Source organism: Nematolebias whitei, chromosome 2 (assembly GCF_014905685.2).
Source record: "Nematolebias whitei isolate Nwh7 chromosome 2, NemWhi1, whole genome shotgun sequence".
In the NCBI taxonomy this organism is placed as follows: Eukaryota; Metazoa; Chordata; class Actinopteri; order Cyprinodontiformes; family Rivulidae; genus Nematolebias; species Nematolebias whitei.
Window position 1 is genome coordinate 38,861,223 of NC_056499.1, and position 20,752 is coordinate 38,881,974.

Below are 20,752 nucleotides of genomic sequence, written 5' to 3' on the forward strand. Positions count from 1 at the left end.
TTCCATTTGATTTATTTTTTTTGTTCTTTTCGTTAGAAAGCACTGACATTTCAAGCACACCTAAAAGCTATTATCGCTGACTAACCTTTAAAAAGAAGAGTGATGTGTCTTTTCCCAAAGAGACAAAGCCCCAGGAAAAAAGGTCAAGTTGAAAAATTATTTTTCTCAAGTCGACTGTAGTTCCCAGTATAAAAAAAAGACAAACTGAAAAAACTAAAAGAAACAAAGAGTTGGTGGATGTGTTAGTGAACATTAATCTTCACAGTTCCATTTATCAACAGAAAATGTTTAATTCATGAATTTATTATAATGGTAAAACTGTTCCCTCACATTAAGAAGGTTCCTTCTCTGATGGAGGCATTAAACTGGTTTCTTTGGTTTTATTCACAGTCTAAAGACAAATTCACTGCTAAGAAAACCCACAAAATCAGAGTTGATTTTCAACAGTATCTCACATTATTTTAATTAAATTCAATTTAGTATATTTATAAAGTGCCATGTCACAACAGAAGTCATCTCAGGACACTGAACAGAAACATTCATAGATAAAAATAATAATGTAACATTATTTATCTGAGGAGCAGACTGCTTTGAATTTAACTCCATCACAGAACTCTCATCTTGAGCAAGCATGAAGGCGACAGTGGAAAGAAAAACTCTTTCATGAGGTAGAAACCTTTAGCAGAACCAGACTCAGGACAAGAGGTCATCTGCTTCAACCAGCTGGGTTTGAGAGGAACAGGAAGGAGGAACAGATACACAATGGCTTGTCAAGAATAACATGTTAAGATAGAAATAATATCAAATGAAAACTAATAAATTTTAACAATTAATTTAAGGAAATGAGGTCAATTTGTCCTCTAGCATAACAAGTTAACCCTAACTATAGGATTTATCAAAAGGAAAGTCTTCAGCCCAGTCTTAAAACTGGACAATGTGTCAGCCTCATGGACAGAAACTGGAAGTTGGTTCCACAAGAGAGGAGCCTGATAACTGAAACATCTTCCTCCCATTCTGCTTTTGGAAACTCTAGGAACCACAAGTAAGCCTGCAGTCTGAGTGTAAAGTGCTCTCGAAGTTTTACAATAATCACAAAGAACATTTAAATCTACCTCATCACAAGTGAATCACAAGTTCATGTAGTTTGTCAACAGCAAAGGATCACATATTTTTTCAATATAAACCATATTTTGTGTCTCATTTATACCAACTCACTGGAAGCATTGAGTGGAGCAGGTTTCTGGTTTTGTAACGAGTCCCTCTCCAACTTGTATCCTAAAGTCAAACACTCCAAAATTCATGTACTGCTGGCACATCTTTATGTATCATATTAGATCACAGATTAAGTTTGAAATAAAATCATGTTACTTGACACTAAGATGTATTAAGGCAGGGGTGTCTAAAGTGCGGCCCATGGGCCATTTGTGGCCCTTGGAGTGACTTTGAATGTCCCACCACTGCATTTTAAGAAAGGTCTCATTTTGTTCAGCAGGCTTCAGAGGTTAACGCCGACTTTCTGCAAATTAATTAGTAATCCTTTTTATATAATATTTAGGTTTAACAGCAAACAATGAAAAAAATCTTCTCAAAATGAGAAATATTAAACAAAATACAAATCTTTGGATATAATGAATCTTTTTTATTTTAACCTCATGGTACAAAACACTACAAACTTTTACAGACTTCTATCAAAACAGAGACTTTTGGATAAATATTCATAAAACTTGGCTAAACGTAACAAATTGTAGTTGATACAATAACCAATAGAGGGAAACTAGACATTTGTCAATTAATATAAAGTGGTATCATCTACATATCGGTTGATCAACTTTTTCAGTGTCCCTTCAAACCTTCTTTGAATCTTTTACAGCAACTGACAGTTGGATGATTTTTCAGAACTTAAATCAGCCTTTTGGGTCGTCTATGGTCCAAAAGGCTGATCGAGCCCCTTTTAAAAATGGCACTTTCTCAAATTAGGCCTTTGTTGCTCAGAACAAACTAAAATTAACTTTGCAAGCACAAGAAAACAACCAACAAAGCAAATAAGTCACATCATTTTTAATAAAAATATAAGGTTAGGGCTTATGAGACTTTTAATGTTTTAGATCTACAACAATTTAAAACTCTTTCTGCACCAAAATTAGTAAACTTTTGTCTTTTCTCCAAAATATTGTTCATTTCAAGAGATAAATTAATTTTTGTGGCCCATGAGTGCTTTCATCTGGACATTTTTGGTGCAGATATGAAAAAGTTTGGACACGCCTGAGTTAAGGTATCCAACAAAGTTAAGTCAGGTCCTCTGGACGGTTTCTTTTTGTTGAAATGTTTCGTCTTTCATCCAAAAGACTTCATCAGTCAGAGGAGCCACAACAAACTCAATCTTATAAATAGCCCCTTCATCGTGGGTAAACCACTAACGTTTCAACAAAAAGAAACCTTCCAGAGGACCTGACTTAACGATGTTGGATTTTTCTACCTGGATTACTGAGCACGCATCAGGATATAAGTTATGGTAGATTTACCACCACCCTCTAAACTGGGTTTGGTTTTTTATAATGTTTTTTAAGAGTGGTATTTTTAAAAAAAAAAGTAAATAAATGCTAAATAAGCAGAGTTACTTGTTGTGTTAAGCTGTAAAATACTGGCAAATATGATTCAAAAGGCTTCATCTTCATACAATCAACTCCAGTGTAGAAAAATATGCTCTAAAACTTTATCATAGTAACATTTATGTAAACTAAAATAACAGTTGTTCTTACATCTGTCTGTTCAATGGCTCATTCACCAAAAGCTCTCATTAGAAATTGATTATTACATCTTATAAATGCAACATTATTATTGACAAGAAGAATAAAAAAGATGCTGCAGTTTAGAGTTTGGCCCAGTTTGGAGTCCAGATTTTTAAAAGTTCCTGCTTGAACGTGATAATTACCAAACTTTTCTAAAAACACTGTAGCGCTTCACTGCAGTGTTTTCCTTTGAGATTGAGTGTTTCTATGCTTCTCCTTTGTTGTCTCACTCTCTCAAAAGGTGATTCAATTTAAAACTGTACATTTTAGCTGTTATAATCAATTAAAAATATATGACTTGTCACAGTATTAAACTTAGAGCATTTAGAGTTTGAGAAAAACAGGAAAATGACATGCAACTAAACATACATTTGTTTTTGCCTGGTTTCACATTGTGATCAATTGTTCTAGCCTCATTTTCAGAAAATTTTCACATCTTATGTTTATTTTATTGTATGTTTGCTTTCAGTGGTGGGATGTAACTATGTACAAGTACTTCATTACTGTACTTAAGTACATTTTTCATGAATCTATATTTACTTAAGCAGAGTTCAATGTGGGTACTTTCTACTTTTACTTCACTACATTTTACAATAAGTATCTGTACTTTACTTAAACGTGGGTACTTTCTACTTTTACTTCACTACATTTTACATTAAGTATCTGTACTTTCTACTACACTACATTTCTATAATGTGTCGTGTTACAAGTTACATTCATGTTGCAGTTTTTTTATTTGTTTGTTAGTTTGAAAGTAACCAGTGGTGTGAGGGGAGTTGGTCCATTGAATCACTGCAAACTGGGCAGGTAACGTTAGACCTGCCTTCAAGAAAAGCTGGGCCAATGATGTATATTCTAGTATCTACGTCATTGAGCTGGGTGCACCTGCAGCACCACTAACACACCCAAAATGGATTCCACCGCAGAGAGTCAGCCAGAAGATATGCACCACGCATGGCCTTATTGAAAGATTATCGAAAGATTATTGAAAAATTATTCAGTACAGCAGGACAGATTCTCCTAAAAGAGCCAGGCTGGACTCAAAAAATTTGAAAACCAACTTCTTCTGAACTTGAACAAGAAATTCTTGCAGCAATATTAAAATGTGTCAGTTCATGATGTTAGGACAGGAGACAAGAGATGGCTCCAAATGTCTCAACACTCTGGACCAAGTTTTGAAAACGGTGTCAGGAAGTTAAAATATTGTTCACTATTGACCCATTACAAGGTTTAGACAATATTTTAACTAGAGTTGATGACAAATTGGAGCTGAAATGATCAGAGTCTGTTCCTTTGTCAGGTCTAATGTTCCTTTTTTCATCAGACAACTTTTACTTAAATGTGTTTACTGCAGTTAAAATGACACATCGGTTTTGATTTGTGTTAAATAAAAACTTTCAAATGTATAATGTAAGGATGGTACCATTTGGTGGCCCGGTTTGTGTCTGTGTTTCCCTTGTGCTCCCTCGTTAGTTCTATTAGTGCCACCCTTGCATCGTCCCAGCTGTTCTTAATCACGTCTCGTCTTGTTCCTGTATATAAGCCGTCTGTCAGTCTTGTTCGTTGTCGCGTCGTACTCGTTGGGTCTCCTGTGTTCCCCGTGAGTCTTCCGAGTTCCCTGAGTCTTCCGTGTCTCCTGAGTCCTCCTGAGTTTCCCGTGCCTTATCTTCCTGTTCATGTAAGTTTTGCTGCCCCGTCAGCCTGTTATTTTGTATCTTTATTTATCATTAAATTCCTATTTTTGTATTCTGCCGAGTTGAGTCCCTGTCTGCACTCTGGGTTCGCTCCTGCCTAGCAAATCCTAACATGTAATAATTCTTCTCTTATTTTGTTTAATGACATTTAACTCTGCATGTCATCCCTGAAATTATGCTGCACAGAATCACAAGTCCAAGTGTGAACTGTGTCACAGAGTAAACACAATAAAAACATGTCTTATCTGCAGCATTGTTCATTAAAATGGAACAACACTATTAATGTATTACAGAAAATATACATATGGTACGCAGACTTAAAGATATGTAGACCATTGCATTATGTAATACATTCAGCAAGTAATGTGGTACTTCTACTTTTACTAGAGCACATTTTTGTCTGTTTATTTGTACTTTTACTTAAGGACAGTGTTTGAATTCTTCATCCACCACTCTTTACTGCTTTTTACTTTTTTTAAATTTAAGACCTTTCATTCTGATTGTAAAATTATAATTTTATTTTCAAATTTTTATTTGTCTTACTTACCGTACACACATTAAAAAAAACAACTTTTTTATTCTTTTTTTTTTTTTTTTTTTTGTATTTGCGAACGTATTTGTGACAGTCTGAGAAAATAAGATCTCAGCCCATGGGTCAAAATGTGACTGCTGATACCAGTAAAGGAACTTGTGTGAGCAGGCTGCACGCTGCACACGTTTCAGCTCCGTGATGAGAGGTAATTAGGACAATGATTACCAGCATCCAAGAAAAGAGTGAAGACATGGAAAGAAAGTGCTGACATGTGTGAGGAGAGCTGTGCCAAGGGATGAAAATGTGCCGTGCAGCACATGTATGATGTGTGTGTGTGCTGAAGCTTGTTTCGTGCTGCGCTGTGGCAGGTGGGATCTGTCCGTGAGGCCGAGTTCTGCTGCCATCCTGAGCCTGGGGTTTGGACCAGGTGCACAACAGCTGCTCGCATACAAGGATTCTACAGCATAAACACTAATCCACTTTAAACACTCACATCAGGTCTGTTGCTCAAAAGTTGGTAGTCTTAATTAAAAATAAACAAATAAACTTCAAAGTTTTCATTCTTAAACTTGGTTTAAAAGCCTTCTTTGTAGAGGTTGAAACTCAAATATCACAGATGAATCAGATTTTCAGTAGTACTGCTTAGAAAATGTAAGTTCACTGGAAGCTTCCCATTCATCTGGCACTCAGTAAAAGTGAGTACACAGCGGGATGTAAAAAGTTGGCGTGTTGTGATTAAATCCTAAAAGTTTGGTAAAGAATAAGAGAATCAAACTTAGTCTATTCAGGTTATGGCAATTGTCCATCCATTATCTTTACCCACTTCTTCCTTTTCGGGTCACTGGTGCCCATGTCCCGGTATCACTGTGTGAGGGGCAGGGGACACCCTGGACAGGTCTCCAGTCCGTCACAAGGACATAGAGAGACAACCATTCACTCTCTCACTCACACCTAGGGACAATTTAGAGTTACCAATCAGCCTAACATGCATGTTTTTGGTCTGTGGGAGGAAACTGGAGTACCCGGAGAAAACCCACGCATGCACGGAGAGAACATGCAAACTCCACCCAGAAAGCCCCCCGGCCGTGATTCAATCCAGCAACCTCCTCACTACAGACCTACAAGTCTCTCTTGTAAATGAGTTCTCGAGGCTCAATGAGACTAACCTGTATAAATAAAGGTTGAATTAAAAAATCCAATTCTGTAGACTCAAGCCAAACAACCCTGACCATTGTTTTTGTCAAAAAGAAAAAAGTAGACTGTGAGGGTTTTACATAGTATCAACCTCCTTCTCCTCCTTTCTTACCCTTTTTCCTTTCATCTCTCTTTACCTTGCAAGATGTTTTGATGGTATGTCATGACTAGTGTTGTGTTCAAGACCACCTAACCCGAGACCAAGTCAAAACCAAGACCAGAGTGTACCAAGACCGAGAAAAGACCAAGACTTTTAGGGTCTGAGACCAAGACCTCAAATAAAATGAATAAAATATAAAAATTATATATATATATATATATATATATATATATATATATATATATATATATATGTATATATATATGTATATATATACATATATTTATTTATTTATTAAAAGTTACATACTGCAACTTGAAGTTTGCTTTTGAATGAATATATCAGCTTTTATAAATTTTCAAAGCTACATAAAGAAATCAGACATTCAGTGGCCTAACTTCATGTGATTCATCAATAAAATTACCCAAGTGTTAAATTGGAAGCAGCTTCATCACATGCCAAGTCTTAAAAAACTGCAGTGGAAAAACACTCTTCATAAGTCCAAACTCAAGACCAAGGATAACCATGTAGTTGCACAGTGGTTTCAATAAAGTAGTAGATATACATCTAAAAAAATTACATAAATGGATATTAGTAATAAGTATATTATTTGTGACGTAAATAGCCAAATTTTATAACTGATAATTTGGCAGATATCTCCTCCTGCACCCAGACAATCACTTCTCACTTTCTTGGAGTGACCAGTGTTGCCAAATAGAGTCGAGGTTTTCCAGCCCAAAAAATCTGTTAAAAGCCACATCACACAAGAATCCGCCCAATTAATATATTGTTACAGTATATTTACTGTTTGAACATGAACGCACATCAGTACAAGCCAAGCTAATTTAACAATATGTGGCAAACGCAAGAATCCAACAAAAATCTTCAGCCAGAGTTCCCAGTAAAATCAGAATGAAAACCTCCCAATCTGGCAACACTGGGAGTGACGCACGCGAGTGAAAGGGGGTGGGCATGACAGCGGTAACAAAACATGTATTTAGCAATGAGTCACGTTATCGCTTGGATTTGAATCAGTACGTTTTGTCTCCAATAAAAGCAAAGATGTTGACAAATAAACTGGACAATATTCTGGAAATTTAGTGATATTTCCACAGTTGTGGTCTTGACTGGTCTTGAAATAAAATCCCAAGTCCTCAATGTCCGAGACCGAGACATGACCGAGACCAAATGCGGTCGAGTCCGAGACAAGACTGAGACCATCAAAAAGTGATCTTGAGACCGGTCTCAAGCCCAAGACCGGTCTCGAGTACTACAACACAAGTCGTGACTCCATATGGCAATAACTGCACACAGCTTAGTCCAATCACCTCTCTGCTCCACAGTCGGAGCTGTGACACTTTTTGATGCCAAATTATTAATGGCACAATAGTAAAGGTTAGCCTCAGGGTTTGTTTTCTTGTAATCTCTAGAATTACATTACTTTGTATTTTTCTCAAGTATGTTTAGAATTTAACAAACTATTTATTTCCCTCTGAGAACTCCTGAGTGTGATTGTTTCCTCATTTACCTCGTTCAGTGGTCTCACTTCATTCAGATCCAAAGATCACACCATGGCTGTAGGGGTTTCAGTTTTATTCTGCAGCTACCTGAGTTCCAAGATGACCCCAAAAAGCTACATTTGTGGATCATTCCCTTGATGAACTCCAGGAGCATAAAAGGCTGCAGAGGAGCTCTCTTCCCTGCTGGAGCATTACATGCCTACTGGTATCTGTGCTATCAGCCTCCTTGTATTGTACTAGAAAGTACTTACCTTGTGTTCTCTTTATGTTTCAGGATCTGCTTCCTGTGATGCATCGGTTCCTGGACCATCCTGTGAATCCTTGAGACCTTTTTGTGACTTGCCTCAGTTGTTCCACCACTTTCCAACCACTTGCCACCAACTACATCCACTCACCTTTGATGCTCTCCAACCTTGGCCTAGACCCACAGGAACCCTCTGCTCTCCTCACGATGCTCCTACTCCTTACTACCTGCAAGATAGAAACTACCTACTACTTACCATACTTTTATCTCCCTCATCCTGACTACTCTCCTCATTTCAGGACACTTAAATAAAGCACTTTAATTAATACAAGTCTTGGAGTCTGTTCTCTCAGTCCATATATTCTGGGTATTCCGTTAAACATTGCAATGGCTTAGAGCTGCCATATGAAATCAGCTGGTTCAGTCTTCATACCTTCACACTAACATGCCTGCCCACTCTCCACCATCATCCTTGTGTCACGGTTAGTTGCAGTGGACCCAAAGGATGTTGACTAACACAAAGACAGAGTGGAAAACAAAAAATAAAGGTTTATCGAAGTAAACAAATAGGCTGGCATTGCAGCAAAATACAAAAAGAACATAAGAAACACAGAGGAGAACCAGACAGACAAAACCAAAATGACAGATGACAAAGTGAGGACTGAGAGAATATAGTCTGGTATAGGTAAGTGAATGCTGGTAAAACTAATGAGGTAGAAAGGACATGTGTGAATGAGAGAACAGGGGTGAGGAGCAGGACTGAACATTGACAACACAGAAGTGTCAAAAACACAAACAAAATGTCTGAACCAAGAGCATCAAAAAAGAAAACTAAGAAACACAATGACACAATAAATTCATGAGTAGTGCGTATGTGATGCATCTGCATAAGATAGTTCAATTTGAAGTGAAATGAGATAATATATAATATATATAAACTGAAAATCGGTATGTGTGCATATGTATTCACCCCCTGTACTATGATGCCCCTAAAAAGTTCTGGTGCACCCAACTACTTTCAGAAGTCACATGCTTAGTGAAATGACGTGCACCTGTGTGCAATCTGTTACAGGATCTGTCAGTACATACATACCTTTACTAACAGGCCCCAGAGGCTGCAACACCATTCAGCAAGAGGCACCACCAACCAAAAATAACCATGAAGACTAAGGACATCTCCAAACAAGTCAAGAGGCAAAGTCGTTGAGAAGTACCGTACAAGTCAGGGTTGGCTTATAAACAATATCTAAATCTCCGATGATGCCCCAGAGCACCATCAAATTCATTATCATCAAATGGAAAGAACATGGTACCACAACAAACCTGCCAAAAGAAGTCCACTCACCAAAACTCTGAGACATTAGGAGAACATTAGTCAGAGAGGCAGCACAGAGAGGTAACCCTGAAGGAGCTTGCAGGGTTCCCAAGCAGGGACTGTAGTTTCTGTATACGACGACAATAAGCCATACGCTCCATAGAGCTGGGCTTTATGGAAGAGTGGCCAGAAACAAGCCTTTACTTACAGACTAAAATAGGAAGGGTCGCTTTGAATATGCCAAAAGGCAAAACATGTTGGTTTTGCGCCAGACAGTGTTTTCATGGTGTTTTATATAGCACTGATGACATGTATCTCATCAACCCAAGAGCATTTTCCCCACAGTGAAACATGGTGATGGCAGCTTTATGCTATGGTAGGGTGACCAGACATCCACGAATTCTGGGGACAGTCCCCTTTTTTGGACGACCTGTCCCCGGCTAAAGCTGTCCCCGGAAATATCCCCAAATTTAACGTTTCATGAATGAGAAGGGAAAAAAAAGGTACTTGTAGACTGTTATTACAGTAGCCAGGTAGAAAGTGTGCATGGGTACTGTACGCTGCGCACAACAAAAGTTATTGTAGCTGGTCACGTTGGCACTGCTGTTAACGATACAGACAGAAGAAGAAGAGCCAGGCAAGCTGCCTTTATAACAGAAGAAGAAGAGCAGCGCGTCTGCGCGAGCTCGTCACCACCAACAGCTCTCCTGTGATATGGTATGTGTGCACCGATATATTTTGTTCGAACTGGGCTGATTCTTGCCGTGATAAACATTTGGTTCAGGGTAGGAAAAGTTTCTAGTGTTGTCAGCTGTGTCCAGGTTAAAAAAAAAAAAAAAAAAAAAGGGCTGAGGTGTGTTTGTTTACTCAGTTTGGACATATAGTTCCTCAGTGACAACAAAAAAGGTTAAATCATGTCATCTGGACAGTCTCACGTAAAGAAATTTGGTCCAGATGACTTGAATTAACCTTTTTTGTTGTTATCTACCTGAATAATTGAGCTTACAAACCTTTTTTACTCAGTGATGGAAACTGAATGAGGCCAGAATGGAACTGTAAATGAGATCATCATCTGTTTAAATGTGCATTTATTCTGTTGTATGAGCTTGGAGCTCCAAATAAATATAGTTTTTTTTGCTAAATATAGGATTTATGCTATTTCTCCAGCAGAGGAAACATATTACAGCATATTACTAAATTGTGTCTCATTTTTTATGTTTGAATTACAGTATTTCACTTTACTATTACCTGTGAGAAGTGGTGGCGCAGAGGTTAGAAAAGGTGGGTCTGTGAGGTCACTGGTTCAACTCCCCGAACCGACAATATTAAAATATGGGTGGGAAAGGTGAAACACCTGCCTCCATCTTCATTTGCCCCACCCTGGGCCCTTGAGCAAGGCCCTTAACCACCACCATCTGCTCCCCCGGGCACCCTTGATAGCAGCTCTCTGCTCCACACAGAGGGCTGTGGTAGCTCGGTGGTCTGTGGTTGCATCAGGAAGGGCAACCGGCGTAAAAACAACTGCCAAGTCTTCGTGCGGAGCAGCCATTAGTAGAAATAAAACTTTACTATTATCTGTACATAATCTTTTCTGCTCTTATTCTATCCAGACCTCCATGGTACCATGACTGATGGCTCTTCAGGCTTTCTCCAAAGGTGATTTTTTTTTTTTTTTTTAAAGAAACATGGTAAAAACAGGGCAGCACGGTGGCGCAACTGGTAGAGCTGCTGCCTCTCAGCGAGCAGGTCCTTGGTTCAAACCCCGGTCCAGGGGCCTTTCTGGGTGGAGTTTGCATGTTCTCTCCGTGCATGCGTGGGTTTTCTCCGGGTACTCCAGTTTCCTCCCACAGTCCAAAAACATGCATGTTAGGCTGATTGGTAACTCTAAATTGTCCCTAGGTGTAAGTGAGAGAGTGAATGGTTGTTTGTCTCTATGTGGCCCTGTGATGGACTTGCGACCCGTCCAGGGTGTACCCCGCCCCTCGCACAGTGATTGCTGGACATGGGCACCAGCGACCCCCGTGACCCAAAATGGAATAAGCGGGTAAAGAAAATGGATGGATGGATGGATGGTAAAAACAGAGCAGGTCTATTGTGTCTGGACGGTCAAGACAAGTTAGAAAAAAATCAGTTTATCACGCAGGACTGTGACTCGCTTTGTGGAACTGATTTATGAAGATATAACCAGCAAAATAAGCTAAAAGGCAGAGTCCTTTAAATTATGGTTTGTTAGCACTGGATGAAAGTAATGATGTAAAGGACACGGTTCTCTAAAATAGTCATTGAAGCAAGTGTTTACTTATGGAGGTAAACATAGAAACAGCCTGTTAAAATACACCAGAATGCAAGAAATGGTGTTTACTTTATTCAATTTTTTTCTGGGGGAGAACCTCCAGACCCCCCCCCCCCCCCCCCCACAACACACACACATTACAAGTGTTTCTGACACCATTGCTGCTACTATTAAAGTAATTTGTTTTATTACTCTTAGGAAATGTGTGTTGAGAGATACATTCCTGCTGCTGCGTTTGATTTTTATTGTTTGAACATGAATAAATATGTACAAAAATTAATGAAATCGTAACTGTCCCCTTTTTTAATTTCATCTTGATAACATTTTATTCTTTATTTGTCTCTGAGCTGGAAATGCCCCCAGATTTAATGTCAGAAACCTGGTCACCTTATGCTATGGGGATGTTTTTCAGCGGCAGGGACCGGGAAACTGGTCCGAGTTGAGGGGAAGATGAATGGCTAAATACAGGGATATGATTGACCAAAACCTGTGATTTGAGACTGGGACAGAGGTTCACCTTCCAACTGGACAATGACCCAAAGCAACACTTGATTGGTTTAAGGGGAAACGTATTGGAATGGCCTAGTCAAAGCCCAGAGCTTAATCCAATTCAGAATCTGTGGTCAGATGTGAAGATCGCTGTTAACCAGAGGGAAGCATCATTATTTGAAGGAGCTGGACCAGTTTTGCCATGAGGAATGGGCAAAAATCCCAGTGGCAAGCTGTAGGAAGCTCATAGAGATTTATCCAGAGTGACTTGCAGCTGTAATTGCCACAAAATGTGGCTCTACAAAGTCCCAATTTTTGGTGGTTTAACCTGTTGTTTTGTCCTATTTGTTGTTTGATTCATAATAAAAAAGAACATCACATGTTCAAAGATGTAGGCATGTTCTGTAAATGAAATGACACAAACCCTCAAACAATCCATTTTAATTCCAGGTTGTGCGATAGCAAAACGTGAAAAATGCCAAGGGGGCTGAATACTTTCACAAGGCGCTGTACGCGCCAGGAGAAGAATTTTAATTTAATTTCTGGAGAGAAACTAAAGCTGAAGAAATATGATCTATCCTCACTTTGATCAGGATTCTGGCAGCAGCATTTTGGATCAACAATAGAATTTTTGGGATAATACAAAAGGAGTTTCCAGAGTTTAAGCCTCAAGGTAACAACTGTAGAGATTAGTTTTGCTGCATCACGCTGGAACCAGATGTTTATCACTTCAATCATCTTGTTCTGATGAAGTAAGGTGGACATGACATTAGAAGCTTGCCTAGCGTGCATGCGAAAATGCACATCCTGATTAAAAATTACGCTCAACCACATCCAGTGCGAGACAATGAAATATCTGCGTATGGGATGAGACAATACATTTTTCCTTGAGGCCATTTATAGGCATGTTGGTCGCACTTCCACATAAATGAACAGAAGCTCATTAAAGGACCACAGCTACAACCACTGTGCTGACAATAAGTGTCATCTCTATTCACTTAATGGGTCAGTGAGCGGGCGATGTAATTTAGCATCGTGACGGCTCCTCTATGGTTTAATGGTCAGAGGACAAGATGACATTTCATTCAGAGTGTAAATAATCCTGAGGGTGTGCCAAATGCCACATTAAAGACCATTCATCCGACCCCTCCGCGGAGCTGAGCCTCGTGTCTCCTAATCTGGTTCTAAATAAGATCAGGATCATGCTGGGATCATGTTTCACTCAATGCCAACACTGATAATCCACACAGGTCATTCGAACAGACGGGGCCGAAGCAGTTAATGTTATTTTAGGAGTGAGTGATGTCGAAGGAACATGGAGGAGAGTCAAGGTGTTGATTTGCCTTTAATCTGTTCTGATTTCTTCCGTCTGCTTTGCCCCTCTCTGTCATCTATGACTTCACGATGGTTCCTGCTTTGATCTGAATTCAAACGTTAAAGTGGCACGAACACTGATTTTCATAGCTGCTTAAAGTGCCTGTTAATACACCTGGTGTGTTTGTGTCTGTTAGCTACATGTTTTATGAACCACTCCATGAGTTTTAATGAAACTTTCAGGAAGAAATCACTGGGTGTGCATCTACAGCTGTTAAATGTTTGGAGCCAGCCCCATCCAAGATGGCTGCCCCAGCTAAGTGATCATAGAAAACATAAAACTGGTTACAATTCAGTCAATGTTACACGTAACATGTTAAAGTTTGGTGTGGTTGTAGCTGAGAGCTGTCTTTAACACATACTCCATGTGCTACTCATTGCACTAGATCTGTACTTAAAACTTCAGCACTCCACCCTGATTGTCTGTTAGCAAAATATCTCATGAACCCCTGAACAGAATTTAGTAAATCTTTCAGGCAGCTGTCGTTAGATGTAAATCTACAACAGATTACCATTTGGAGTCAATCCAACTCATAATGCTAATTGACCTTAGCCAATAACTACATGTTTTTTAAATGATGGGCTACAATCTGCTACGGTCATAGCCGAGAGTCGTTCACCAACACGTGACCTTTAATTTATACTCCTAATATGCTTCATGTTTGAGATTTGAGACTGTATGACGTCCTCCTTTAATATGTTCCCAGAACTCGGAGCAACAGGCTGTAGGAGGGAGAACATGTTAGAAAAATGAGTGGAGTCAGAGCTCAGCTGTGAGTCTGCACAGAATATAATTGGCCTGTGGATGTGTACAGAGTTTAACAGGCAGCTCTGCTGAGGAATATATTGCCTCATTACAACGAGCAGGGCGTTTGCAAAGAGCTGAGCTCGGGCTTCTCGTGGTGGGAATGAATGTTTTGGTTTCTTCTGTGTCTGGCAGAAAAACAAATGTTGGCCATTATATTATAATAACTGGGTACAGAGGACCAGTGACAAGCAAAAGCCGTGAAAACCTAATAGATTTTAAAGGCACCATCACCAAAAAACAGAGAAAACATCAACCGTGTAATGTTGCATAGACAATTTAGAAGCATTTTGCTAAATAAAGTACCATGTTTTGTTAACACTTCTATCATAAGTTAGTGTCTTTGCTCACAAATATAAATATATACAGAATTTAAAACCCTTAAATTTCAGCGTTATTAGCTCATATTTGTAACAAAGTTACTAAAACACAAACAGTCTATTATAGTATTATCCACCAGCTGAAACAACAGCATGTTTGTTTTGACAAAACACAATGTTAATGATCGTTTTGCATTCGAAATAAAGTTTACCGAACAGACCGGATAAGGATGGGAGACAGGAGAATAAATTTATTGAGCAAATACCTAAGATTTAGATCTGTTTGAGAAATAAACGCTTCAATGTTGACACAACTACAGCACATTTTTTAATCACTTGATAACCTAAGTCTTCAGCGCGTCACTGCTCGCTTTTTTCTCACGGCAGTTCAACAATGCTTCAGTTTCCTTGTAATTTAAACCAGTTAATAATTCAAACTCAAGTCCAAAAAAACGATGACACATTGTGTAAAACAAATATACAGTAGTCCCTCATTTATCGCAGGGGATCCGTAAGCCCCACGAAAAGTGAAAAATCGCCAAGTAGGAATAGTAGTACAAGTAGTAGTTTATTTTAGTACATATATAAAAAACTGTTTTAAACCCTTCCCACACTCTTGCAATATTCTAAACAATGTTTCTAAACTCTAAACGCTCTAAAACAGCACAGACTGTCATGATCTCAGCTCCTTGCCTCCGCTGCTCTCAGCCACCTGCAAGCGCTCTTGGCCACGCCCACTTCCCCACTCTGTACGGAGATCAGCTGATCAGCTGCAGCAGGAAGTTTATCCAGCAGTATGGGCTGCACAAAGGTGCATCGGGTTCTAAATAATTTAAATAAAAATTCCATGCCGGCCGTGCGGCTCAGCCGTCAATCAGCCAATTGTGTGTCATGTCCAACCTTATTTTGAAAAACCGCGATAGAGCGAGTCCACGAAAAACGAACAGCGAAGTAGCGAGGGACTACTGTAAACAGAATGCAATAATTTGCAAATTTGATCAACTCACAGTTTATTGACACTGAAGCACAGTAAACGTATGAAATGTTTAAATTAAGTAATTGTAATGTTTTTGTATAAAAAGGGTCATTTTGAATTTTAAAATGCAACATGTCTTTAAAATGTCTGGACACGGGCTACAAGAGGCTGTAAAATATATACATTAATAAGAAACAGCTTAAAGATCAATGAACTTGGTTAAGTGTCAATGAGTGTTGCTACCATAAAATTCAAAATTATAAATATTTTTTTTAAGTACAATTTCATAATTTAAAATTTTAATGTGTTTACTGTGTTTCATTGTGAACAAAATACGGGTTTAAAAGATTTGCAAATCATGACACTTTTTTTTTTTTTTTACACAACACACTAATTTTTATGGAATTGAGATTGTATAAATGTAACCCTTTTTATCATTACATCACAGCTTTATTGTGAGTTAGTTTCACAATAAAAATAAACATTTAAACAGAATCCTTAACAAATTGTTCAGAAAATATCATTTGAACTTGTTAGAATATCGTGCGTTTTAACTTGTGTTGTGGATCAACAAGCTACATGTGTGGGGATTCTGGGGAATTTTCCTTCTGCTCCTCTTCTGCAGCTCCTGAGTGGAAGGGTGGAGCCAATTACCTGCAGCTGTACCTCATCAGATGATGATGTTCTACAGAACTTAAGGTTGTTTGGAACCATCAGTCTCCAATGGTACTGTGTCCGACCCTAGTGAAGTCCTGTCTCCTTGGGTCAACACCAACCTAGCCTCCTAGTTCTGCTCCTCCGCCCTGGAATCCCCTGGTTTCTGCTCCAAGCCTTTAACAGTTCCATCTCTGGACAACAATCCTCTCTCTCTATCAGGGCTATTCAACTGGCGGCCCATGGGCCAAATCAGGCCCACAGGTGTGCTCAGTTTGGCCCATCAGTGGGTTCATTTTTAAATGAAACTAAATTTTAATCTCCTCAAAGCTCCCTCCTGGGTTCCTGTAAATCACCTTTTTATAAATAAACACCTTTTATAAATTGTTTGGTCTCTTGTCTCAGATGAAACTCTGTGTTTTTTGACACCATTAAATGTTGGAGCATCTCTGTTGTGTTTTCAACAATTATATGACTTAAAAAAAATGTAAATAAAGAAATCTATTAACTTTTCCAAGAATTAAGACAAAGGGGTTAAGGGTTTGAAGACAAACTTGCACAGGTTCATATTCAAGGATTTAAGGATTCAAGGATTTTTATTGTCATTCACATCACATGTGGTACATGAGGTGGAACGAGTACACAGGGTCCCAGTTACATCCAAAAAAAAATACAAATTGTAAAGAAAAATATTAGTAAGATCTGAGTCAAGAACTAAGAATATACTACATTCACTAAACTAAGAATACACTAAGCACTAATGGTACAAATATAATGCACCAAAACAACAGCAGCACGAACATGAGTCTGTGTGAGCAGATGAGGACTAATGAACACAGCAACATGAAATAATCAGCAGCAGGCGATCAGCAGCACATATCAACAACCAAGTGACATACAGTGACTTTTTTTTCCACAGTAATTTTCACACTGATTATCATGGTTAGAGATTCATGAGTCTAACAGCTTCAGGGTATAAGCTGTTCCTCAGCCTGTGGTTCTGCATTGAATGCTCCTCAACCTTCTGCCTCAGGGGAGCGGGAAAAAAAGTATGTGTGGTCCTTCATGATGCAGGTGGCCCTCTTCCTGCATCAACCACCTTGCAAAGCAAATTCTTCTTAAACTTTGGAAAAATAAAGTTTGAAGTGTGCCGGTGCAGCTACTGTCCAAAATAACAGCGTCATCTTTGTAATCTGAGAGAAAAATCTACATTTTAACATATGAACTGTTTAGAAAGTGTGAAGAAAACCAAGATGAAAAACAAATGTTACAGCTGCTGCCAGGGGTTTATGGTCACCATGGTAACCACACACCCACCTGTGTCTATCACTTTGTGATTGCACTCCTAGGGCAGGCAGACAGAAGCAGACTAAAAAACAAGTCTCAAACAAAGAGTTGTGCTGAAACAAAATGTTCTATGTTAATTCTTCAACTGTGAAGACCAAGTCAAACGTGTTTTTTTTTTGTTTGATTGTTTCTAGTGTTCTACACAGGAGATATGACAACTTAAAATAAAAAACCTGAATTATGTAGGGAAAATAGAGTTAAACTAAAATTATATGGAACCTTTGGTGTGCACTCTGAGGGGATTTGAGAGAAAATATAAGTCTTGCAGCAGTGAGAGACACAGGGTGAAAGAAGACAAAATACGTGTTTTGATGTATAATTTGTAAATGTACGAAAGAAGTTGTGGAAGTAAGAGTTGATTTGCATAAGTTTAGACACCTCAAACTTAACTGAGTGATGTCATCAATTGTCAGCTGAACATTTTGTGGGAAAAAAAAAAACATCCTAAAACTTGCCTGGGACAAACATCTTTTTCTGCAACAAACATGCACACTGCATTTTTGCAGGGAATGCAATATCTAAAGTTATAGGTTTATGTAAAGGGTGAAGTAAAACTGAATTAACATTTTCCTAATACCTGAATATGATTTATTTCTATAGAGTTTATGTTAAGTGTAACAATCCAAGATGTTCACTTTAACATTATTACAAATTAGTTCTCAGATCTTCCTCTCATGTGTTAAATTTAATCTGCGCTCCATCAGTCCTGACTTGTTCTGTTCTGAACCAATAAAAAGACAACGAGCTCGATGAAAGAGACCTCTCAGACAGCAAGTTAAAATTCAGCAGGCTTCTTTGTTTACTTGGAGTCTATGACTAATTATAGTGGTAAGGGATTAAAAATTGATATGAAATAATATGATAAAGAAAACCTTGTTAGTCCGAGGGTGAGCCTGGAGGCACAGCATGCAATCAGTGGAGGACAATCTTCTGCTGATTGAAAACGAAGATGTTATGTTTGACATATCAAACTGGAGCATGTCCAGGACAGCTCCAGCTGAACCAAGTCTCTGTCAGGCCCAAGGAGCTGATGTGCTCATGATGAGCATGTCCTGGCTGAGTCTAACCAGCAGGGGGCGCTGCTCAGTGTCAGGTGATACAACAGTGTCTGTTACCAGCAGCCATCTCTTGTTGTTTCTCCTTAAATCACAGCTGTTTGAATGTCTGTGTCTGTTACTAAAATATCTCATGAACAGACATGAAACTTGCAGAAGTTACCTACAACCGATTAACTTTCTGAGTCAACCCCATTAAAGATGTCCGCCACGGCCAACAGACCATGCGAAGCACTAAAATGTTTGCAACTGAGTCCGTTTTACTCACACTGAGCTGAAATTTGGTGTGGTAGTAGCTGGGAGTCATGGGAAACACACACTCTGAGTGCTGACAGATTTTTCAGTGTTTGGTTAAACTGTTGCCATTAACAGTTTGGAGTCAACTGTGTCTGTCTGTTAGCAAAATATCTTATGCATTGCTGAACAGATTTTATTGAACATTTCAGAAAATAATCACCGAATGCATCTTCACCATTGATTATCATTTGGAGTCAACTCAGTTCAAATTTTTTCTCACAGCTAATGGATATTAGTCAACACAGTAAAGGCCGTACCTCTGTCAGTTTTACAGATATTCAGCTAAAATTTAATGTGGTAGTAGCTGAGAGTTAAAAACTCTTATTTTGATATGTCACAGTATCACGTTTGGTTTTACGGCTTGACCAACACAGCTACAACTCCATCATCTTTAAATATACGAGGGTTTTAGTATAAAACTCTGGCACGAAAGGCTGCAGAAAGCTAGCCCTTTAATTTGTCCCAGTTTCCACAATGTTGATTTTTTTTTTTTATTTAACTGCAAAGGAGATTTCAACTTTATTTACAAATTTAAAGAAAGGAGGGAAACAAACAAAATAGGCTTTCTTTGCATTTAAAATGTCCATATAGCAGATGTTTGCTTCTTTATCCCACAATGCACCACACGGGGGAAGATTGTTTTAAGCAATTTTAGCCAAAACTTGAGAGATTTAATCCCGTCTCCTGACTTCCAGCCACCGTGTGACATCATCTGTAGGAGTCAGGCCACAGATGTTGGCCTGTTTGGATTGCTGCGCAACTAATCCAGGAAGAAAACAAATCCCCGTCCTTCAGGTTATGAGAGCAGCTTTAATTGGATGTGTGACTGCAGCCTTCTTGTTCGGCTGTCTGTGCGCTTGTTAAAAGGAGAAATCGTCTTTCAGAGGGTGAAATATAAAGTCGACCCTCTGCTGCTGACATCTTTGCACGCCGAGGACTCCTGTGACTGAAGATCGTCTTTCACCGCGTTTCACTCGGCGCTCAGACAGTGCTCCCAGGAGGACTGTGAAAAACCAAGAGCACTGGGGGATATTAACCCTTCTAAATGGAGTTCATACTTTATATTTATATTTCTAACCCTTTCACATAAACTTTTTTTTTTTTTGCTCAGCAGCTATAAAACAAAAGCGCTGCAAAACAAACATGTAAGAGAAGAAACAGGGATGAAACTGTTGGTGGAAATTAGGCGAATATAAAGACGAGGTACATAATACACATGTGGGCTTAACTGCTATGCAAATTCTGACAGCACTCCTTGAATGAATGCATATCACCCAGCCCTTGATTTGGATTGCCTAAAAAAAGGTATTCATTTATAAAGGTACGTTCAGTGAGTTTATCCTGAACGTTTTATTAAAATCCTTGAGAAAATCTGCTAAGAGACATGAGCTGACTCCAAAAACAGAACGGCAAAGGTTCAAACTAAGAGCGTGTGGCGTCTGTTAGCACTAACAGGATTTGTTGGGGCTCAGTTTCAGCTCTAAAGTGAATCAATTATAGATTTATTCATTTACTCATCACTTTCTGCACATTTCAATAACACTTGTCCAGTTGTTCATGGGATATTTAGCTAACAGACAGACACAAAGATGCACACGCCATAAAGCATTATTGTTTGGGCAAAAAAACTAAAATGTGACAATCTGCAAATAAAGTACTTTTAAGACAAGATAGAACTGTATTGATCCTGCAGGAAATTGTTGTGCCAGAGTTTCAGTACAAAGGAACATACACAAGGAATCACACAAGATATA